Source organism: Canis aureus, chromosome 6 (assembly GCF_053574225.1).
Source record: "Canis aureus isolate CA01 chromosome 6, VMU_Caureus_v.1.0, whole genome shotgun sequence".
NCBI classification, from domain to species: Eukaryota; Metazoa; Chordata; class Mammalia; order Carnivora; family Canidae; genus Canis; species Canis aureus.
The window spans coordinates 5,360,422-5,385,430 of NC_135616.1; the positions used below are offsets into that span (position 1 = coordinate 5,360,422).

Sequence of the window (25,009 nt, forward strand, 5' to 3'; positions counted from 1 at the left end):
TTTTAATCTGTTACTTGAGAGAATCTCCTATTAGGAACTTCCATTTTTCAACATTCTAAAAGATGAGCATCTTGAAATTACCTAGGTAACTACCGGCAAGTACAGTTCTGACATCGTTGTGTCTGAATTCTGAAAGCAGAGGCTGGGCTGGCCAGGGAGAAACAATGGTCATTTGTGAAGGAGAGGATGCTGGGAGCTCTGTGTCTCTGTAACAGGTGGCAAAACCATGTTCACCTATAAGGCTTCAAACCTTTGTTTAGTGAAATGAAGTGTTAGCAAACCCAGAGAGTTTTTAAGAGCTTATGCATCCATCAGAACCAGAGCCACAGAGTGGGAAGAGAACCACAAGACATTTCCACAAATACCTGTGGCTTTGTGTAAGTATGAATGAATAACAAGGCAATCTGTTCTTTTACTCTAAAATTGTTTTCCACTTTGAAAGAAAATCTGATTGACTTATGATGGCTACACAAATTTGTGACTGATTTATTAGACTTCTCCAATGCATCATTTCTCAAAACAACTGAGTACCAGTTAAGAGGAGGAAACAGTTGTATTTCCGCCTGGCAAATAATGTTGGTCATACTGCATGCAGGCACATTGGCTTTCTAGATATGCCCTTGAACATTCAGCGTCTAATGTGGTCTTTATCTTAGCAAAAGGGCAGCAATCCGTCCATAGTCTTAACACTACATGGGGCTTATACATTCTTAAAAGAGGTTGGCCTCCTTAGAAGAGGGAGGGAAAGCTTTTCAGTCTTGTCAGAGAAAACATTTTAACAGATTGGATTGGATTTCAAATAGAAACACAAGAAAACTGCTTGACCTACAATAGCAGAATTTTGCCTGATTCATAAAAATTCCTGTCTATCTAAAATCATTTTACTTTTCAAATCTTTTTTCTTTTTCAAGATTTATTTATTTATTCATAAGAAAGAGAGAGGCAGAGACACAGTCAGAGGGAGAAGCAGGCTCCCTGCGGGGAGCCCAATGCGGGATTCAAACCCGGGAATCTGGGATCATGCCCTGAGCCCAAGGCAGACGCTCAACTGCTGAGCCACCCGGGCATCCCTACTTTTCAAATCTTTCATATATAAATTTAAAATCCCTCAGGATGGGCAAGGAAAACTAATACTTGCAGAGTGTCTAAAACAGACCAGGCATTTTGTTGGGGACTTTGATACATTTTCATTTCATTTCCACCAGAGCCCTGGGAGACCAGTAGTTAGGAGCCCTAGGGACCACTTTATTACACCACTTCTGGTTGAATCAAAAATAAGGCATTCATTTCAGTTCATTCATTTTCAAAGTCTCTGTTCCCAAAAGAAGTAGAATTAAGGCATAGAAATTCTTTTTTCAGAGAATACGACTTTATCATTGATAATCCATTTGTATCTCGAGTGATCCTCAAACTAATATTGTAAAATTGTATCCAAAAAGGAGAACTGAACAGTTTTTCTAGTAAAAATCCAAGTTCTTGGGACACCTGGGTGGCTCAGTGGCTGAGCTCTGAGCTCTGCTCTGCCTTTGGCCCAGGTCGTGATCCTGGAGACCCGAGACCAAGTCCCACATTGGGCTCCCTGCATAGAGCCTGCTTCTCCCTCTGCCTGTGTCTCTGCCTCTCTGTTTGTCTCTCATGAATAAATAAATAAAATCTTTTTTTAAAAATCCAAGTTCTTGTGTATCATCTTGAAGTTATAACTTCAATAACAGGTAAAACAAAATAGATACAGTCAAAATAAACTTTAACATACAATTGGGGAGCTTTAAACTATTCTGACAAGCTTGGGTCCTATTTTTAAAATGAATTTTCCCATATAAGAGTATCATTTGAGCAAGTATTCTCTTATCAGAATCCAACATTACAACTGCGAATTATGTAAACATTTTGCAGTCATCTTTTCTGTTAAACATATGGTTTTGACTTTGGAAGAATGGGATGAAAGCAGACTCTAGTAGGTTTGTGAAAATGATCACCAAATCCCTGAAGTACTTGCGCTCATACTTGGTCTCTTAGGTCATTTTTATATAAGTGTATAAACATATGGGTGAGTACCCTAGCAACAACTGAGACCAGGCCAGCAGAAAGTCATCCAACAGCATTCCACAGCCCTTACTCTTCCCACAGCATGGGGAGCTAGCAACATTGCTCTTCTCTTTCTTAAATGCGGACACAATGAGATTATTTCTAATGTAAATCTAATTCAATGTATGGGAGGGGAGAAAAACACTAAATATAAACTCTGGTTTTCATGGGATTTGATTCTTCTACAGTTATAAGAGCAGAACTGATGATGGATATTTCTGAATTGTCAAAATTGGAAAAAGCTGTATCACTAAGGGAAAAGAAACATGGGACATCTACCAACTGATGAGTTGATTGGTAGATTTAGTTGATCTCTGCTGAAGCACTAAATGACAGCTTTAACGTATCTTTGTGAGATATTTGTGTTGATTGAGAATGCTGGAAAGCTCAAATCCTCTCAAGATTCACAAATTGTAGTATTTTAGGCATTTTATGCCTTGAGATAACAGGAAGATATTCGGGAAAAGGCAGTCCTGCATCCCATACAGTAGCCCACTAGTGAGCCTTCAGTTGACTGACTCCACTGATAATTCTCACTAGAAAAAGTTAAATCATTGAGATGCCTCGGTGGCTCAGTCAGTTAAGTTGTCTGACTCCAAGTTTCAGCTCAGGTCTTGATCTCAGGGTCAAGAGTTCAAGCCCTGTGTAAAAAACAAACAAAAAACATTTCACTGTTCAGCATGTTATTCCATCTATATGAAAGTTTCCATGGAAGATATATTTGGACATGATCTTCATATTTAATTACAAATTGCTACTTCAGGAACGCCTGGGTGGCTCGGTTGAGCATCTGCCTTTGGTTCAGATCATGATCCTGGGATCCTGGGATCAAGTCCCACATCAGGCTCCCCCCAGGGAGCCTGCTTCTCTCTCTGCCTGTGTCTCTTTCCCTCTGTGTGTGTGTGTTTCATGAATAAATAAATAAAATCTTTTTTTAAAAATGCTACTTCAATAAAACTTATGTCTAAACATCCAGGCCAGGAGTAAAATGTTTCAAATGAAACTGAAGTGGAATTTCTTCTATGTGTGTGGAATGATGCTAAATTTCATCATAGACTATAGACATGATATCCTGATCACACTTTACTAACTGCACTTTTGGTATGTGCTCAGTTCCACCATCAAGGCTTCATTCATTAATATTTCCTGAGTGCCCACCCTCTGGCAGGCACTGACTGGCCTAATTACCAAGACTACAGCAGTAAGGTGACAGAAAGACCCTTATTCTCAAGGGTCTTACATTCTTATTATGAAAAATGAGGATTTACTATATTTTGGTTGAGCGTAGGACGTTATAAATAGGAAGGAAAGTTATAGGAAAGTCACCACTTAAATTTAGATGCATTAAAAAAAAAAACTAAATATTTCCTGCTGGTTGGAAAGCTATGACTTTGAATGACTCAAAATGGCACCAACAACAGGTTGCTTTTCTGTAGTAGCACAGAATTCTACAGAGAAACAGTAGGTATCTCATTAGTCACTTATTTATTAAACATTGTGGGGCAGCCCGGGTGGCTCAGCGGTTTAGCGCCGCCTTCAGCTCAGGGCGTGATCCTGGAGACCCGGGATCGAATCCCACGTCGGGCTCCCGGTGCATGGAGCCTGCTTCTCCCTCTGCTTGTGTCTCTGCCTCTCTCTCTATCTCTCTCTCTCTCTCATGAATAAATAAATAAAATTAAAAAAAAAAAAACATTGTGATGGTTAATTAGATGTGTTAACTTGGCTAGGCCACAGTACCCAGATATCTGCTCAAACATTACAGATGTTGCTATGAAGGTGATTTGCTTGTTTTTTAAAGGTGAGATTTAATATTTAAATCAGTAGACTGAGTAAGGTAGCTTACTCTCCAAAATGTGGGTGGGCCTTGTTCAATCAGGTGAAGGCCTCACTAGAACAAGGACCAAGGTCCCCTAGAGAGGAGGGAGTTTTATCAGCAAACTCCCTTCAAACTCAAACTGCAGCATTAACTCTATCCAGGGTCTCCAGAATATCAGTCTTACAGATTTTGGACTTGCCAGCCTCCACAGTCACCAATTTCTTAAATCTTTCTCTTTCTGTCTCTGTTGATCGCTGTCTCTCTCTCCATATATCCTATTGGTTCTGTTTAATAGGAGCACTTATATCACATTCAGAGATGTTGAACTACTGTGCAAGCCAGATTTCAAGCCATACATATAAACAAGAAGGAGCAAAACTTGTGGGCCTTGCCCATTTAGGAAGCATGTTCACATATACATTAAATTTTCATACAGGTTTATTATCACCAATTTACAAAGAAGGAATCAGAGGCTCAGAGAATTTAAATGACTTGTACAGGTTCATACAGTTAGTAAATAAGAAAGCCAGGAAAATGTTTAAACATAAATTTGAGGGGATCCCTGGGTGGCTCAGTGGTTTAGCACCTGCCTTTGGCCTAGGGTGTGATCTTGGAGTCCCAGGTTCGAGTCCCACATCAGGCTCCCTGCATGGAGCCTGCTTCTCCCTCTGCCTATGTCTCTGCCTGTGTCTCTGTCTCTCTCTGTGTCTCTCATGAATAAATAAATAAAATCTTTAAAAAAAACCATAAATTTGAAATCTAATACATTTTAACCTTCTATCATAATTGAAAACTTCCAAAATAAAAAAATACCAAGAAGAATGTAGTATGATCTACCCATTAACGAGTTTAGCAATAAATATTCAACACCTTTGCTTCATTTTTGCTGAAAGGTTTTCTATTAGAAACATGTCATTTCATCTTTAAATACTTAGAATGTTCCTCTGAACAATAAGGACATTTTCCTGCATAACTATAGTAGTATTAGCAACAAACCAAATTAGCAGTGATTCCTCTCTCATCAGCAAATAGCCAGCCAATATTCAAATTTCCCCAATTGCACTAAAATTGTCTTTGACAGGTGATTTATTCAAACCAATTCCAATTGAGATTACATCCTCCATTTGGTTGTTTAAAAAAATTTAAAATTTTGGGCACCTGGGCTTTGGCTCAGGTCATGATCTCAGGGTCCTGGAATCAAGCCCCACACATTGGGCTCCCTGCTCATTGGGGGGTCTGCTTCCCACCCCACCCCCTACTGCTCCCCCTGGTCTCACTCACTCTCTCTATCAAATAAATAAAAAGAATTCTTTAAAAAAATTAAAATTTTCTTTTCATCAGTACTTCTCTGCTGCTTTTAATCTCGACACTAACTTGTTGAAGCGTCCTGTTTCATCTCCCACTTTCTAGAATTCTCCGTTTTCTCCAGATGCCGTTTCACTTGCTCTTCTGTCTCTTGTATTTCCAGTAACTTGGAAGTTAGATGGTTAAAACTTGATTATGTTCAGGTTAAATACGTTCTCGTTCTACTATATCACCCGAATTACTCTGTACAGAAATTTTACCCATGATAATTATCCATCCAGCTTTGTCAGTGACTTTTTCATTTCGGGAAGTTAAGAAACCAGGACATACCTTGCCAATGAGGACTTTGGGGGTGCTAGAGTAGGCTTCGTGCCTCTATAGATTCACATCAAGGGTGCTTACCACCTCTTGGTGCATTATCGCCAAGGCTGGACAACCTATTGACTAAGTTGAAGACTACTCCTGTCCTAGTCAGTTTATTTAATAAAAGAGAATTGAGAGTGCTATTAATTTGCCAGAAAAGGAAACTGGAGTCCTTTCTCCAAACATTCATGGTGGTCTACACAGTAGCAAGCTCTAGTTTTGGCCTGGTCCCTTCAGTGGCCAACAGCTGCTTGGGGTAAAGAAGCATCTGTGGCAAGTGTGTGGTGTGGACCCTATAGAGGGATTCAACTTGTCACCTGGCTTATTATAACTATTTTCCAATCAGCTGAGTTGACCATGTTTACAAAAGAACTTACTGAAAAGATATAATTTCTGCAACTTAAGGATTAGCCTTTCATATGTTCCTTCTTTGTTCTTCTACAAATATTTTTTTTCCTGTGGAGGTAAGTTGTCATTTTACTTCTAAAGATGGGGTCAGTATGAGTTGGAAGATATCCATTCCATGCTTAATTCAAGAGACTTTTTGTTTTTATTTCAAATATGGGGTGGGGGTGGGCACCTAAGCAGATAGAATATGTCACAGGAGAGAAAATGTTTAGGTTCTTCTTAAAAACAGTTGCAAATTCCTTTTGACAATGATTGCTCAAAAGCATCAGATTTGAGGGAGCTTGGCTGAATTCAGTAAATAGTTGAGCTCATGCTACCATGTGTAAGGCACCTTGTTAGGGCCTTAATGGGGACTGCAAAAAGGACTTCAATTTTGTAAGAATGTCAAGCTGATCCATTGCACAAAGCAAGAATGAAGACAGAATAAGCCAATGTGTGTGTCATCCCTGGCACCACCTGTGGCATGGCGTGTCCTAGTGCATGAGGCTCTTTGAAGTGGCATCATGTGCATGGGGTCTTGTAGCTGAGCAAGCTGTTTCCAGCCACTTCCATTACTTTGTGTTTCATCTGGCTCTCAAAACAGCTGAAATTTGGAAAGTCACTCTGAGGAAGGCCACACTCACCAGACAGCCAGGCATAGAATAAGCTAAGCCCCCCAGAAGTGGTTCTCGTGGGATGGCTTGTCATCAGGAGACAAAGAGGTCCCACAGATCCAGAGTCCCCAGGAGTTCCAGGCACGTGTCCCCAACAACAGGAAGATGGGTTAGCATGATCGCTATTTTACAGAAGAAACAAAGTCCTTTTTATGAGCTCTGTACCTGGCAGATGAGGAGCTTTCAATAATGATATTCAAACTAAGTGAGTAAAGGTAAGGTCACACAGCTAAAAGGTGGCAGAAATAAAGTGAGGTCCCAGCTATTCTTTCAACCTTACATTTCAAATGTCCTGTGTTTATTAATCTGGGCAGATCGGTAGGCAGCTTTTTATTTAAACAGCAAATAGCCCAGCCCCATTCCATGATTTATAGGACTCCAAGGGAAGGCCTTTAATTAAAAGCAAGACAAGCAATGTTGGGGGCCTTCCAGGGATTTTTTTTCTCCTCTCTTGACTTAAGAACATAGCCCATAGAGGATTGATTTAAGTCAGGCACTGTGTGTCTTGTACTTGAAGCTTTACCAATATCGTTGCTCGTGCATGTCATAAAAATGGAGAGTTTGACAAAACTATATCCTCGATGTCACCATGCACTTCCAAGGATATAGATGCTTTTTCAGAATTGTAATTCATGTTTTTTCATTGCTATCTTTTTAATCTACTTTGCATTCTTAGTGTTTTGCTGTAAACACAGCTGCCAGGTAGGGAAAGAAAAGAAGCTGGTCATGTGACCCCGATCCACCCCTATAGCCTGTCTTCAGCCTGTCCTGCCCTGGGGTCTTCTCAACTGGGTCTTTAGGGATTGAAAACACAGGCCTTGGCTTTATTGCCCCCTTTTCTTTCAATACAAAGGTGTCTTCTATGGAAATAATCGTACATTCTCACCCATGAAATTTTGAAAATCTCAAGGTGCATCCCTTTGATTTTTTAAACTTTTTCATGGCTGTGTAATAGATGTTCTGTTTAAGAAGAGGAAATTTGAACATTTGAAAGAAGCAATCGTTATTTAATGCACATTTGTGAGATTAGTACAAGCTTTCACCACAAGCTTTGTGTATGTCAGTGGCCCTCAAAGCATGGCCTGTAGATCAGCAGCATCAGGACATGAAGCAGAAATATGAATTCTCAGGCCCATCCCAGACCTACTAAATCAGGATGGAGGCCAGCAATCTGTGCTTTGGAAAACCTCCAGAGGTATTCCTAAACAAACTACAGTTTGAGAACCACTGTTACAAGGCTTATGCAATGCGCTCAGTGTGGAGGCCGAGAAAAATCAAGGCCATCCCACCTCAAGTTTAGCATTAGCACAAGTACAGCCATCTTAGGCCCCTGTGAATAAGAGCTGAACTTTATGGGAAAAACTGCAGAATGTCCTCAATGTGTGTCTCGTACTTGAAGCTTTACCAATAGGCAGGTAATCCCATATCAGAAAGACAACAGAGCCCACACCCATAGTAGAAAGTCTCATCTTAGAATAAGAACAGAGCTCAAAGCCCTTGAAAGCCCCACATCAGAATGTAAACAGAACTTAGAGAAATTCTTCCATCCCTTCTGAAAATCCCCTAGACCAGCCTATAAAAAACCCAGCTGTAACCCACTTCGAGGTCCAAGTCCCTGCTCTGCTGTGTCGGGCACACTTGGACCCAAGCTCGAGCTTGCTAATAAATCCTCGTGTGTTTGCATCGGTGTCGGCTCCTCGGTGGTTTCTCGGATTCGCAATCTTGGGCACAACACTCAGCAGACACCTAAACTTCCTAACCCAAGAGGGTCGACTGAATTCATGGTCAACTAAAGCATGTCGATTACATAATTTTCTCAATCTGATACTTGCTGGAATCCATTACATCCTTAAAGAAACATGATCTCTTTAGTCAACAAATACAATTTAAATACATATGCTATAAAAATTATTCACATCCTTGTGCAAATCCTGTGGACTGAAGCAGCGTAATAGCATAGTTTGTGGCACAGTGGCCAGCAGGCAGGGCTGGACACAGAAACACAAGGCCACAAGCAGCAGCTTGTACCTGTTGGTTGTGTGGTCAGACCTACAGACAAAGTCCAGGTATGCACCCTTTTTTGTTTTGTTTTGTTTAAGATTTTATTTATTCATGAGAGACACAGAGAGGCAGAGACATAGGCAGAGAGAGAAGCAGACTCCATGTGGGGAGCCCGATGTGGGACTGGATACCAGGACCCCTGGGACCACGACCTGAGCCAAAGGCAGACACTCAACCACTGAGCCACCCAGGTACCCCCTATGGACTCTTCACTATAGGCTGGGACTATGGGTCAGTGGCTGTAGAATGTGCTCACACAGAATCCGTGCTTCTTGCTAACCTAGGTTCCGTAGGGGGCACATCTGTGAACAGGCAAAGAACTGAGGCCCTCGGCACCTCATTAGGTGTCTTTAAATTAGCTTCCATGGGAAGAGCCAAGATGTCCACGGACAGATGAATGGTTTAAAAAGATGTGGTATATACATCGACGTGGATGGAACTGGAGGGTATTAGGCTGAGCAAAATAAGTCAATCAGAGAAAGACAATTATATGATCTCACTTATATGTGGAATTTAAGAAACAAAACACGATCATAGGGGAAGAGAGGAAAAAATAAAACAAGATGAAATCAGAGAGCCAAACCATACGAGACTATTAACTATAGGAAACAAACTGAGGGTCACTGGAGGGGAGGTGGGTGAGGTGGTGGGTTAACTGGGTGATGGGCATTAAGGAGGGCACATGATGTGATGATGCAACTGATGAATCACTGAACTCTGCCTCTGAAATTAATGACATACCGTATGTTGGCTAATTGAATTTAAATTAAAGAAATTTAAAAAGTTAGCTTCCATGGAAATGTTATTGTAAAATAAAAGTGTAGAAATCACACAAAAATAGTGTATGCATAAATGGGTCCGTGTATACTAAATACAGATTGAAAATCAGAAAAGACAATTGTCTAAAATTCAAAATTATGTGGTCCCTTTTTTCTTCCATGTTGCCTATGTACCTACTTTATAATGTTTAAACCTACTTAAAATAAAGTACCCACTTTAAATAATAAATAAGTACCTACTTTAAGCCTCCTGAGTCAGAAGGCCTGGGTTTCGCCCTCACTGGGCCACAAACTATCCACACGGCCTCACCTAGGTCTCTACTCATCAAAGTTCAGTCTCATCACCTGTAATTTGGAACTAACACCTGTTCTTTGATCTCGCAAGACTGTTTTGATTAACAACTGAAATAATTTATAAAGGTGTTATAAGCTACAAAATGAAAGAAAAAAGGCCTACTTGATAGGGCCCTTGGCAGTTCTGCACTCAGGCCAGTGTATTTATAAAATGTCCTTTGTAGGCTGTGCCCAGTAGTAGCTAATGAGGAAGCAAAGAGCAGCAAACACCAGCCCCTGTAACCCCCTGTGACCTGGGCAGCATGGTGACACCAGTGACACCATTATTGGGAAGGTGGCAGGAATGAAAACAAATGAATATGAAAATCAAATATTTATTCGTAGGTCTGATTGAAATCAAAAAGTGGCTCTTGGTGTCTTTCTCAGTGGCCTTAGTGGCCTTTCTTGTTCTCATCCTACTTGCTCATCAGATTCTGGGCTTGGAGTCCTCACTGACCTTTCTCTCTGTTCAGAAATGTGACTGAGAAACTGCATCACTTTGGTATAACTACAGCTTTCTGTTGCTCTCCAAGCTTGTAATCTTCTCAGGGGGAACCTGAGAAGTTGGTATTTTCAGTGTTTTGTTCGTTGGGAGAGGCAGCAAGATGTGGTACTGGCTTATGCAACTAGGCAATGCTCTCCTGGGAGGGTGACCAATACCAGCTGTGCTCTAGGACGTGGATAGCACAGCGACAAGATCAGAGGCAGGCCATACTCGGTCTCTCAGATTAACTTTCCTCCTCTGTAAAATGGGGGCAATCACAGTCCTTGCCTCATCGATGGCTGTTTGAGGTATAATTGCTTGGATTTTCAGGAGAGTCCCATGAGAAGGCTACAGGCCACAGTGTCCAATACTAGGCTCACTGGTCTCCAGAGACTATGTTTGAGCTGACCTAGGACATGCTCACAGAAGGTGAGGAGCTACAGGCAAGATTCTGGGTGCCAATAAACAAATAGGAATGGACCAGGTCACTTCATCTTTGGTGCATGAAGGTCATAACTGTCACCGCCTACAAATGGCTCAGGCAAGCCATGGAGGGGAGACCAGAGTAAACTGATTCCTGTGGGTGACCAGCATTCACAAAGGAGCACTCTGTTGGAACACTGCTGTAGGTGCTGCCCATAGAGCATGCCTCACTTAGGACCTCTGACCCAGTACTGTGTCCAGCCTCTTCAGAGTCATCCTGACTGTTCCCAGAGCACCCTCTGCCATCTCCCATCAAAGCACTCAACACATTTCATTCCGACTGTTTTACTCTTTATTGTCCCTGGACTGTGGGCTCCTTGAACATGCTTTTCTTACAGAACCCTGTCCTGTTCTTACAGAACACTGAAGCATATGGAAGGCACTGAGTAAATATTTTTCTGAGTGAATGAATAAGACTTATGTAGTAGGCTGAGTTCTTGGACATCTGCCTCCATCAGAAGCAGGATCTCCTGAGAATAAATTGAGATGAAAGGGAAGCTTTATTTGTCCATCAGCATCTCCAGTGAGCACTGGTGCTATTTGACAAGAAAAATGACGCTAAGTCTTGCCCTAGAAGGATAAGTGGTGTCCTAACCGTGCTGGTCTGGATTGGCGTAGGATGTTTCAGAGTCTGAGTCCAGAGGCTGCACAGACCTGAGATACAGCATCCTTAGGAGCTGACTTGCAAAGCCATGGAGACTAGCCATCTGGAGGGTCATCCATCCAGAGAGGTAAGTAGGGGAAGAAGACTCCAGCTATAAGCTGAAGGAATGAAAACCAGGGAAGCCGAGTAGCAGAGAAGCTTCAAGCAGAGCTTGGGAGACTGGCTCCTTCCATGTGATGGCATCCATACAGCCTTGAGGCCAGGACTGCTCCTCAACTGTGCTGATGGCATATAACCATTACACACTAGCAGCTGTTAGGTGCCCCACACGCTTTTTCAGTTGGATCAACTATCAGCGTCTCTAACCATCACTAAGATGGCCTGCATTTGAATACAGGACTATGGGTAATAAGAAACGACCTGTCTGACATGTCTAACCATGTAAATAGTTGATGAGGTCCCTTTTACTCACAGCACCCCAGTTGCATTCCAAAAATTGATCTCAATATCTTCCTCATTTCTAGAATTATGAAAAAAGTCAAGCAGTACCGTGACATACACCACAGACATGGTCAGGTGTATTAGCTCTCACTTTTTCATATCTCATCCAGTTCTGGACTTACCTCCCTCTCCCCTTGATACAATCAAGGTCCACTTGGACTTGACACGTGCCCAGTTCTTCACCTTAGGACTTCCTTCAAAGCTCTGGTGTGTATCCCCCACCTCCCACCCCAAGATTCCTAATCCTGGACCATGTAAAGTAGTGTATTTGTCCCAGCTTGGCTCCCAATTGTGGACCCTGGTCCACTGACTAGTGGGGACATCAGATCTTTCAAAGAAATGCCTTTTTCTATTATATCCTCCTGGTGCACTAGGAAAATGCTTTATCTGCAAAGTCAAAGCATCTTGATCAATGTTCTTTTCCCCATTTACTTCTCAGGAAAACCTCATCCTCACCCTGCCCGTTGTAGTCAAATAAGCATGTATAACACAGAAATATCTAAAATATAAAATGATTTTTTATTGTGATACAATATATGTAACCTAAAATATACCATTTTAAGTATACAATTCATTGGGATTAAGTAGATTCACATTGTTGTGCAACCATCAAACTAAAACTCTCTACCCATGAAATGCTTACTCCCCATTCCCTGCTCCCCCTCAAGCCCTGGCAACCTGCATTCTATTTTCTGCCTCACATAAGTAGAATCATACAGCAGCTGTCCTTTGTGACTGGTTTATTTCACTTAAAATAATGTCCTCAAGTTTCATCATGTTGTAGCATGTGTCAGAATGTCCTTTTTAAGGCTGAATAATATTTCATTGTGTATGGAGGATATGTGTGCATGCGTACGTGTGTGTGTTTACCACATTTTGTTTGTTCATTTATCCATCAGCAGACACTTGGGTTGCTTTTACTTTTTGGCTAATGTGAATAATGCTACCATGAATATAGTTGTACAAATATCTGTTTGAGTCCCAGCTTTCATTTCTTCATACCCAGAATTGCTGGATCATATGCTAATTCAATGTTGAATTTCTCAAGGAACCACCATACTGTTTTCCATAGCAGCTGCACCATTGTATGTTCTTGCCAGAAATGCATGAAGGTTCTAGTTTCTCCACATCCTTGCCAATGCTTGTTATTTTTTCTTTTTCTTTTTTTAAATAATAGCCATTCTAATGGGTATGGAGTGATACATCATGTAGTTTTGACTTGTATTTTCCTAATAATTGTGATAATGGGCACCCTTTTGTGTACTTATTGGCCATTTGTATCTTTTTGGGGAAAATATCCAAGTCCTTTGCCCACAAAATATATAAATAATTTTTACTGGAATTCAGGGGAACTCATTTCTTATAATTCTTTAATATATATAAAAATACTTTCATCTTATTACAGGCCAGTGTCCCTTGTCAACCCATATTGATTTGGGACACATTGAGGAAAAATATAAAAAATATAAAGAAACCATTAGGCAAGTCGAACTTACTCATTACCTACATTTGAGCAGTGCACTGAATAGTTTTCATGGCAAAACACCAAACAACCAAATCTTAAAAACCATATCCAGCCAAAGCTGGGAGAGCTCCAAATTCACTCTAAGCTGAAGCAGAAGCTAAATGTCATCATCACAGATTAAACCTCTGAAGTATTAAAATAAGTGGCATGTTATCAAAAATTTAATTAGGATTATAATTTCACCCTTAAATATTTTAGTAACCAATATTTTAAAGTTTGACGTTATGGTGAAGGAACAAAATTTATCAATGCTGTCATCTGTGAGATCACATTTGCAGGTGCTTTGCCACACATTCACGTGACTAAACTGTCACCAGCACATTGAACAAATGGCATTAATCTTTTATGAATGACAGAACATAATTGGGTTTTCAGGACTGACTTTTATCAAAGGAACTGTGCACCTAGGAAAATCTCAAAAATATCCTTTATCTTCAGTTACCAAAAAATAGTTGACAGACCACAGTAAACATCTGGCAAGCTTCATATTTTTTTAAAGATTTATTTATCTGAGAGAGAGAAAGCACATGTGGGAGGGGCAGAGGGAGAGAGAAGTATAAGCAGACTCCACCCCCACCCCCCCACTGAGTGCACAGAGCCCCGGGGATGCTCGATCTCACAACACTGGGATCAGGACCCGAGCCAAATCCAAGAGTCAGGTGCTTAACCAACTGTGCCCCCCAGGTACCCCAGCAAGCTTTATATTTTAATGTTTAGTTTCTATTGGCTCAAATCTATAAAGAATGGTTTTCTTCTAAGTGGTCTTACAGCATCTATTTTTAAGTTTATTCGAAGGAACAAAATGTATTTGAGATACCTAGCTTTTCTCTAATTTTCTTTTTTTCTTAAGATTTTATTTATTTTAGAGAGAGAAAGAGAGAGCACACATGTGTGAGCTGGGGGACAGGCAGAAAGGGAGAGAGAATGTGTCAAGCAGACTCCTGGATGACCTTGGAGCCCATCACAGGGCTCAATCTCAGGACCCTGAGATCATGACATGAGCTGAAACCAAGTCAGTCACTCAAAATGACTGAGCCACCCAGGTGCCCCTCTAATATTTCTTTTCTTCCTACTATTGACACACTTCACTGTACCTATTTGGATTAAAGATAGCTTGTCGTGGATTTATTGTATGCTGTTTTGGAATTATTTTTCTTTGCGGAATTGAGATGGCCAAGTTGACATTATGATTTTAATACCACTCTCATGAGATATAAAGAATTTTCAAATAGGGATCCCTGGGTGGCGCAGCGGTTTAGCGCCTGCCTTTGGCCCGGGGCGCGATCCTGGAGACCCGGGATCGAATCCCACATCGGGCTCCCGGTGCATGGAGCCTGCTTCTCCCTCTGCCTATGTCTCTGCCTCTCTCTCTCTCTCTGTGTGACTATCATAAAAAAAAAAAAAAAAAAGAACTTTTTTTAACAAGCCTCTTGGCCTAAAGAGAATATTTGTAACCTAAATCAAATGCAGTTGTTACAGATTATTTTGATTAGTGATAGAATTGCAAGGACAACAAACAATTCTGAAAAGATTGGAATCATGATATAATCACTATCTATCCTATTACCTTATGTTAGTAATTAAACTTTTTTTTAAGATTTGGCTTATTTATTTGATAGAGAGAGAGCACAAACAGGGGGAGCAGCAGGCAGAGTGAGAGAAGCAGGCTTCCCGCTGAGCAGAGAGCCTGACGTGGGGTTGTTCAATCATGTATCATGACCTGAGCCCAAGGCAGACACTTAACCGACTGAGCCTCCAGGCGCCTCAGTAATTAAATTTTTATGAGATTTTTTGGCTCCAAAAATATATAATGTTCTTTCTAAAATTAACTATCTAAAACACTCTCATTTAAAGATTTCACAATATTCATGAATATTGCAGCATTTACTCTGGCAATTATAAATTTATGGAGCACTTTTCATTGGCGGAATTTCAACACAGGAAGTACGTAAGGAGATTTTCCTCCAAGTTATATTTAGAATGCTTAATTATATTTGAGAGGGTATCTTCAGATAATAACAAGTCCAGGCCACGGTTATTGCCATTAGTATCACTGTCACACTGATCAGATGCTTGGGAATCTGTGCATATACTTGATCACTGAGAAGCAGTATCTCAGGGATTCTCGAAAAGTTGCTCCGGAAGCACTGGGCCGTTTAGCCTTCCAGAGGCTGAAAGCAAAGTCAAAGTTAAATAGCAGAGTTGGGCTGAGCCCCAAGGCTGTAGTCGAATGCCATTGCATCCCTGAGTTATGCATTATTTATCTCTAAAACAGCTGAAAGATAGAAATGAGAGCTCTGTGAGCGTGGGGATCCCAGGCCTAAGTGCCATTAAATTTGGGGGGCTGTCATTTCCATTTTCTGAAGAGCAATGATAGTTAAAAAAGAAAGCAATCAGAGGCAAAGTTTATTGGAACTCAGCTAGATCTACTAACGTTACTCCTTACCTCAGTAATTTCAGATGCTCATAATGGGTGACTATTTAATAGACTCTCTGTTGAGTTTACTTACTGAGTTCTCACCGTGTGGCAGCCGCTCTAAGCACCTCACGGGTACTCACCCATCCAGGCCTCACAGTGATCCATGAAAAAGGCCCTTCTATCTTATAAAAAAGTTTGCCTTTTCACAAACTTGGGAACCAAATAGAAAGAGGTGAAGCAATTGCTCAAGATCCACAGACATGGAGCTGCAGAGCAGGATCTAAGCTGGAGCCCTGCTGACACCCCCACGCCCCGGGGGTGGGGGTGTGCGAGTCCTGCAAACATGAAGGGATCCCACGAGGAGTGTAAGATGCCCTGTTCTCTCCAGGCCCAGGCCTGGGGACTTTGACCAGCGCTTAACGCCCAAGGGGCAAGCAGGTGCAGGGAGAGGCTGAGCATCCAACAGGGCAGCTGAGGGACACAGGGCTAAAGACAGCAGGGAAGGGAAGAAATGAGAGGTAAAAGAGAACAGATGGAGGAATAAAACCAAGGAGGTGTGATGGTTTCTTTAATTAGCCTGGAGAAAAGAAAAGTTTACCTTGCTCATGGAAGAACAGGTTGAAAAGACAAAATAGTTACTAAATAATCAAATTGAGTTAAGGATACATTTTCTTTATAAAACATCCAAACAGAAAAAAAAAAAAAAAACCCAAATCGTAACATAAAGCATGAAAAATTATTAGGGAGTTCACACATCTGCAGCCTTCACTCAGGTTAAGAAATGGAACGTTTCCCACACCCAGAAGCCCTGCTCAAATCCTTTTAATTTTATCCACTCATCCCCCCCAGACCCCTCCCCATTATCTCTAAACTGACTTCTAGAGCGATGGCTGCCCCCTGTGTGCTTGTCACCAGCTGCTCCTCCACCTTCTCTGGACACCAGCTGGTCCAGCATAACCTCAGAGCAGAGGATCACTTGACTGCCGATGATGCCATGAGGTTTTATCCCTGGACCATTGATAATAAATACTATTCAGCAGGTACCAATCTATGTGTGGTGCCAAACAAATTTCTAATCACTGCAGAAGTCATGGAGTCTGTCCAAGCATTTGTGGTTTACTTTGACAGCACACAAAAATCTGGTCTTGATAGTGTTTCTTCATGGCTTCTGCTGGCAGAAGCATGGTTACCTGTAGTCATGATCTTGGTCTGTGACAGAGTGTGTGGAAATGGTGTAAACCGGCAAAAAGCTCAAGAATGGTGTATCAAACATGGCTTTGAATTGGTAGCACTCAGTCCAGACGAGTTGCCTGAGGAGGAGGATGACCTCCCAGAATCTACAGGCATAAAGAGAATCGTTCAAGCCTTGAATGCATACGTGTGGTCCAATGTAGCAATGAAGAATGACAGGAACCAAGGCTTTAGCCCTCTTAGCTCATTGGCTGGAGCAAACCATAGCATTGGGTCAGCAGAGACGTATCATTCAGAGCAGCCCCATTTGCCAGCACCTGCTAGGACTGAACCCCTCTTGGAGCATCGGGGTGGTGCATCTAACACAACAGATGCTCAGGCTGATAGCATCGTGGATCCCATGTTAGATCTGGATATTCAAGAATTAGCCAGGCTTACTACTGGTGGAGGAGATTTGGAGAATTTTGAAAGACTCTTCACAAAGTTAAAGGAAATGAAAGACAAGGGTGTGATGCTCCCTCATGAGCAAAGACAGTTGCATGCAGGAAAGGTGGCCGAAGCCTTCTGGGTGGCAGTTGGGGGAGACAGAGAGGAAATTGAAGGTCTTTCATCTGATGAACACTAAATGATTCATGCTAGGGTCTGACTGCCTGAGATACTTCCCTGCTCCACCCAGTTCTATTTTGCTGAACTTCCCATCATCATGTTGGCCACCTGACTTAGTTCTGGGGCCCCCTTACTTTTAGTTTTTAGTAGGGGATAGTAGGGCTTTTCTCCCTTGGTATATTTTAAGAGAGTGAGGAGTACAAGGACAACAAGGAGTGAGAGTTTTTCAAATACATCTTTTCCAGGAACAGGAGTGAAATGAGGCTCAGCGGCCTGTGTGATTTGCCCAAGTTGAAAGAGAAGGCCACCACACCATTCCAGGTCCGCCTTTTATGTAATGTCTTCTGCAGTTACACTCGATTACTGCAGATCAGGAGCTGGTGCTACCTTTCCTCGGGCTTCTGGATTTTCTGCTTTCAGGGAGCTTGCTGCTCTGAGCTTCGGTGCTTTCGATGGCAGAAAGGGAGCAGCTGCTGATAGGATTTGTGCTGTAGTCGAGGTGGGGCCAGAGTCAGTGGACCTCAGGTTAGTCTCCAGCTGAAAAATGCCTCTGGACATTTCATCTGAAATAGAGGGTCTCAGCTCACACTAGAAGCTGTTGAGAAACAAGTATGAATTTTTTGACGATGATAGAGGAGGCAAAGGTGTCCTCCTCTGCTATAGAGATAAAACAAACCCATCTACCTTGCTGGATTGCTGTTGTGGGGGCACAGGTAGGGATTTTTGTTTAAGAGAGAGAAGGGAACTTCAGGAATTCCCTGTTCTGGGCCATTGAAGCAGCATGTGATCGGAACCGGAGGCTTTTGCATTAGTCGCACCAAGAAGAAACTGTTCTTCCTTAGAACTCTTGAGATGTCAGAGCTTTGCCATCACACTTTATACCCTCAAAACAGGGCAGTTTTCCCCCTCTTTGTCTCTGAGAGCCAAACAGATCACTGCCAAAACAGCCATACTGCAGTGTGGGTGAGCCAGGAAAGGATGTGAAGGGCTAGGCAGTGAAGCTCTGAGGACCTATGCTACTTCCAGGGCTGGGGGGACGAGGCAGGGGCAGCCTGAGGGGAACTGATTGCCAGAGGGAACGTTTCCAAAGGAAGGGAGGAAAGAGAGCAAATAAAAATCCCTATTTCTGTGTTTGTAGATACTTGGTAATGCATGCCATTAACCTTCACCGTGGTGGTCACTGCCCCGGTTCTAGACTGGTGCCCCATGGCTCTAGACTGACTGGATGGTGCTGGCTAAGAACTAATCCTGGCCTACCATGGACTGTGAACTCCTTCGATTACCAGCAGAACCAAGTTTCAGATGCCGCTCTGTGCACCGCCTTCTAAGCACTTCAGAAAGAATGGCTGGAAGACTGGAATGTCTCAGGTTCTGGACCAGGGCAGCCACCAGGAGGGAAGGTTTCAGTGATTGGAGCACTCAGGAAGAGCCATCATCACAGGCAACTTTAGCAGTTACCTTGCTTGGTGACTCTTTTTTTCCCTCTTCCTTTTCTTTTTTCCCCTCTTTTAACTATTGTGAAGGTCTTTGAGACGGTAGTTGAACACCATCCCATCATTGTTTCTTTGAGGTGACATTAGCTATTTATTAAGAATATAAGGGAAGGTGGCTCTGGGATTGCAAAATGAAAGGCAGAATGTTCTTCTCAAAACATGAAGGGTTCCAAAAAATCATCAGGTCACATGGTTAGGAAAGACAGACTAGAAAAAGCTGTGAGTGTGATTTTTGTGGATTGAACAAAGCCAGGTGATTAAAATATGATTTATTTATAAAGTAAAAAAAATAAATAAACTGACTTCAAACACCAAAGACTAGTTTTGCCTGTTTTTAAATCTTAAACAGATGGAATCATATGGAATGTATGCTTCATTCTCTGGCTTCTATCAATTTTACATCTGTGTGAGTCACTCATTTTACAATAGATGACACTTGCTCATTCATTTTTGTTGCTGTATAGTATTTTCATGATATGAATATACCACAACTTTGCCTATCCATCCTGAATGCTGATGGACACTTAGATATTTTCTAAATTGGGAATTTTTACAAATAATGGTGTACATAATGTGTACATATCTTTTGGAGTGAAATTGCTGGATCATAGGTTCTGTGTGTGTTTGGCATTAGTACATATTGCGAACTATTTTCTAAAGTGGTTGAACCAAATCTCCAAGAATATTGTATGAAAGTTGTGTCACTATGTGGTGGAATAATGGTACCCCTGTAAAGGTATCCATTGTCCTACTTCCCAGAACCTGTGAATATATTACTTTACATAGCAGAAGGGACTTTACAGTTATGATTAAACTAAGGATCTTGACAGAGAGGGATTACTCTGGATTATACAGGTGGGCCCAATGTTATCGCATGAGTCCTAAAATGTGGAAGAGAGGGAAAGAAAGTCAGAGGAGATGTGACCATGGAGGGGATGGTCATAGACAGGTAATGCTGCTGGCTATGAAGATGAAGGGAGAACACACGAGCCAAGAAATATGGAGGTCTCTAGAAACTAGAAGAAGCAAGGAAACGAATTTCCCTGTAAATCCTCTGGAAAAGAAAACGGCCCTGCTAAAGCATTGATATATCCCAGTGAGACTTGTGTCAGACTTCAGGCTTCAGACCCACAGAACTGTAAGAGAATATATTTGAGTTGCTTTAAGTCCCTAAATTAGTGATAGTTTGTTATATCATCAACAATAAAATAAGAGACTCCACATCCTCAACAATATTTGGTATTTCAAGCTCTCCGCTATTCTGGTAGGTGTATTATAGTATCTCATCATAGTTTTAATTTATATTTCCTTGATGAAAAATTATAGTAAGCACCTTTGCATATGTTTCTTAGCCATGTGGATATGCTCTTTATGATGTCCCTGTCTATTGCCCGTTTTCCTATTGACTGTCCTTTTCTTATTGATTTGTGTAGTTCTTTGTATATCTTTGTATTTATATTATCTTCCACTTTATAGCATGTGTTTTCCCTCTCCTAATAGTGTCTTAGGATGACAGAACTTCTAAGATAGTCCAATTTATGGACTATTATCTACGGCCAATTTATGCATGGCCAGTGTTATGTCTGTTTAAGAAGTCAACCCTTACCCCAAGGTCAAGATATTCTTCAAGAAGATATTTTGAAGCTTTATTGTTTTGCATTTCATATTTGTATCACAACCCCTCTGGAATTGATTTTTATGTATGGAGTGAGGTAGGGATCAAGTTTCTTTTTTTTTTTCCCCTCACATGACACTCCAGTTGACCTAGCTTTCCATTACAACTCTACAGTGTCTTTCTCTTACTACTTTAGATTGCTGCTGCTGTTATCAGGCAATTCATACACGTGTGAGTCTGTCTTCTGGACTCTTTATTGGTGTATTTGTTATGTCCAATCCATTACCACACACTCTTAATTTTTGTAGCTTTAATATATATCTGGACATTCAGTAAAGGATATTCATCTCATTTGTTCATTGTCCTTCAAAATTATTGGCTATTTTTGTCTTGGCCTTTTGCATTTCCACATAGACATTTCTTTTTTTTTTTTAATCTTTTTTTAAGACTTTATTTATTTATGTATTCATGAGAGACACACACAGAGAGAGGCAGAGACACAGGCAGAGGGAGAAGCAGGCTCCATGCAGGGAGCCTGATGTGGGACTCGATCCCAGGACTCCAGGATCATGCCCTGGGCTGAAGGCAGCGTTAAACTGCTGAGCCACCCGGGCTGCCCTCCACATAGACATTTCAAATCAGACTGTGAATACACACACACACACACACACACACACACACACACACACACAAATTGCTCAGATTTTTATTGAGAATGAATCGAATCTGATGCAATTGACATCTTTACAAAATTGAGTTTTCTAATCCATGGCCTTGATGTAGCCTTACATTTTACTTAAGAATTTAATAAATTTTGCTCAATAATGTCTTTCTAGTTCTCTATGTAATGGTCCTGCATATCTTTCATTAGATTTATTTCTAGGATTTGACTTTTTTTTTAAGATTTTATTTATTTATTTGAAAGAGAAAGAGCATGCATAAGAGAGAAAGAGAGAGAGAGAGAGAGAGAGAGAGAACAAGCAGAAGGAGAAGCAGGCACTCCTCAGAGTAGGGAGCCCAACATGGGTCTTGATCCCAGGACCCCAAGATCATGACCGAAGCCGAAAGCAGACACTTAACTGACTGAGCCACCTAGGTGCCTCTAGGATTTGACTTTTTAAATGATATTATAAATGGTATTATATTTTTAGATCTATGTACAATTATTGAATACTGACATACATAGAATTGACATTGTGTCTAGTGACTTTACTAAACTTACTTCTTAATAATTTATTTGTGTATTCTTGTATTTTCTGCAGATACAATCAGACCATTTATGAATAATGACAGCTTTACTTTGGAAGAGGCACACTTTATATAGGAGAATGTGGAGAAATTGGAACCCCTATACATTACTGATAGGAATATAAAATGGTGTGGCTGCCTTGGACAACAGTTGGCAATTCCTCAAAATGCTAAAGATATAGTTACCATGGGATCCAGCAATCTCAATACTAGGTATATAACCAAGTGAACAGAAAGCATGAATCTATACAAAAACTTGCATGTAAATGTGTATAGTGGCATTATTCACAATAGCCAAAAAATAGAAAGCACCCAAATGTCTACAACTAATGAGTGGATAAATAAAATGTTTACCTACATAATAAGGTATTATTCATCCATAAAAAGGAATGAAATACTGATAGATGCAACTTGAAAATATTATGCTGAGTGAAAGAAGCCAGTCACAAAAGGCCACATATTTTATGAACCCATTTATATAGTACATCCAGAACAGGCAAATCCATCCAGGCAGAGATTAGTGATTTTCTAGGCCCAAGGTTTGTGGGGGTGGTAATGGGGAGTGACTATTGAGTACGTTTCTTTTGAGGATGATGAAGTATTCTCAAACTAGATGTGATGATGGTGGTACAACTCTATGAAATAGTTTCAAAACCATTGAACTGTACACTTTAAATGGATCACTTCTATAGAATATGATTTATATCTCAATAAAAGTATTAAATTTTTTTTATGTGGGACCTTGAAAGCTTAAAAAAGGAGCTAAACATAAACTAACGTTTTGTAGTATAATAGGTGAATTGGGAGATTTTTGGCAATTCTTATTTTTTCTTTATACTGTTTTGGATTTTTATACATGTATTTTTTAAAAACATTTGTGTATTTTAGAGAGAGTGTGTGTGTGGGTGGGGGAGAGAGAGAATCCCAAGCAGGCTCCATGCCCAGCGCAGAGCCTAACACAGAGCTTGATCCTGTGACCCCAAGAACACAACTGGAACCGAAACCAAGAGTTGGATGCACAACCAATTGAGCCACCCAGGCACCCCTATACATTATTTTTATAACTGGAAAAATAAAAAAGAATATATGTCACAAAGAGGTAGAATTTCTCCCTCCTCAACTCCCCCCAGTAGCAACAACAATAAAAACAAACAAACAAACAAAAACACTAGGAACATAGTTTGAAGGAGCAAAGAATTGGCATCTGAGTTCAAGATTGTCTTAACCCAGGATAACTTGGCTTGAAACAAAAGTGTTAGGTGGTGGTAAATGACAGCTAATGAAGCAAAGGGCATTTGGTGGAAAGACTATTTATATATACTTATAGTCTTTATATATATGTGTGTGTATATATACACATATATATATATTTAATTGAGGTAACTGGCATACAATATTGTATCAGTTTCAGGTGTGCAACACAGTGATGAGACACTTGTACACACTGCAAACTGTTTGCCACACTAAGTCTAGTTACTGAAAAGATGCTATTAAGGCACATGTTTGGGATTTTCACGGAATTAGTACAAGCAAAATATTAGAAAGATAGTTTTTGCATTCTTGGCCAGAGTGAACTGAAAAAGACTGGTTAGAAAGTTGCTAGTGTGGTTTGAAGTGGTAAATACTCTGGTCAGGATGCTTTGTGAGAAAAGAGTTGAAAAGGTGATCTTAAATGTTTCAGTGGTTAAATCAGCAGGGAATAGCGAAGGCCTAGTTGGCAAGAGCTTACACGTAAAAGGACAGAGGCTCTCCCGATGCCAGAGAAATTGGCTGAGGAACAGTTTTGATGGAAAAGTCGTGAACATGATGATATACGAATGCTATTAGAATGAGGATTCCAATGTTTGAATTTCAATTCCCCTACTTGTGATCTGACTTCTGACAAATTATTTAACCTCTTTGAGCTTTGGTTTCCCTTATTTTAAAAATGGTAATATAAGGGGCGCCTGGGGGGTCCATCATTTAAGTGGTGTCCACCTTCAGCTCAGGGGGCTGGGGGCTCCGGGGGGGCCTGGGATAGAGCCCCTTGTCCCCGCCCTGCTGAGCAGGGAGCCAGTTTCTCCCTCTGCCCTTTCCCTCCCCCCGCTAACCTCTGCCCCTACTAAGCTCCTCTCCCCCCTTCAAATAAATAAATAAAATATTTTTAAAGAAATGGTAATACCAGTATCTACTTCACAGTTGTTTTACGGGTTAAAGCAGGAAGTGCATAAAAGCATTCAGCAGGATACCTCACACATATAACTAAAAAATATAGTTGCCAAATGCACTATATTACCATTGAGGGGAATGAGGTGGTGGGTACACAGGACCTCCTTGCACGTTTTTTTTTTTTTTTTTTTTTGCAATTTCCTATAAGTCTGTAATTATTTCAAATTAAACAGTTTTAAAATGTATTAGCTATCTTGTGTACGAATTGTATTGCGTCGTCGTGTTAATTCTTTTTAAAATGTTTTATTTTTTCATCAAGTGAAGTAAAGACCAGGAACACAAGCAATTGGTTACAAAGAGTTACCCAGAAGTGAAATGAGAATGGAAGCAATTTCTTCTGAACCAGAGAGCCACCATAGAACCACAAGGCAACATTCCTGTGAAGTGACCTTGGAATCAATGTATGAGGGGCACCTGGGTACCTCAGTGGTTGAGCATCTGCCTTTGGCTCAGATTGTGATCCCGGAGTCCTGGGATCGAGTCCCACATCAGTCCCGCTCCCCTCCCTGCAGAGAGCCTGTTTCCACCTCTGCCTATGTCTCTGCCTCTCTGTGTCTCTCATGAATAAAAATAAAATCTTAAAAAAAAAAAAAAAGACTCAAGGTATGGTTTATTCGCTGAGTTTATCTGGGTTTCAATATGCGGTTTACCTATGGTATTTTCCTGGTTCATCCTGACTCATCCATCCAGATTTAGAATAATAAACATTTCCTCAGCACATACTCTTGTGGGGTAGGCTCTTGAACATTGCTTTGAACTGCAGCTAACATTTTCTGCATTTTAAGAGAAAGGCACACATTAATACTGCTATTTTAATACACTTCTTGCT

The 25,009-nt window shown here is 40.9% G+C and overlaps 1 long non-coding RNA gene and 1 pseudogene across 1 annotated transcript; both read left to right on the top strand.

The window, feature by feature from the left end:
- The first annotated feature begins 123 nt into the window (after positions 1-123).
- LOC144315445 (uncharacterized) lies at positions 124-24,822 on the top strand. Its single transcript, XR_013381150.1, has 3 exons — positions 124-377; positions 21,987-22,185; positions 24,440-24,822. It is a non-coding gene; the product is annotated as an uncharacterized LOC144315445 (long non-coding RNA).
- On the top strand, positions 16,825-17,635 carry LOC144315098 (alpha- and gamma-adaptin-binding protein p34 pseudogene; annotated as a pseudogene).
- Positions 24,823-25,009: the final 187 nt, after the last annotated feature.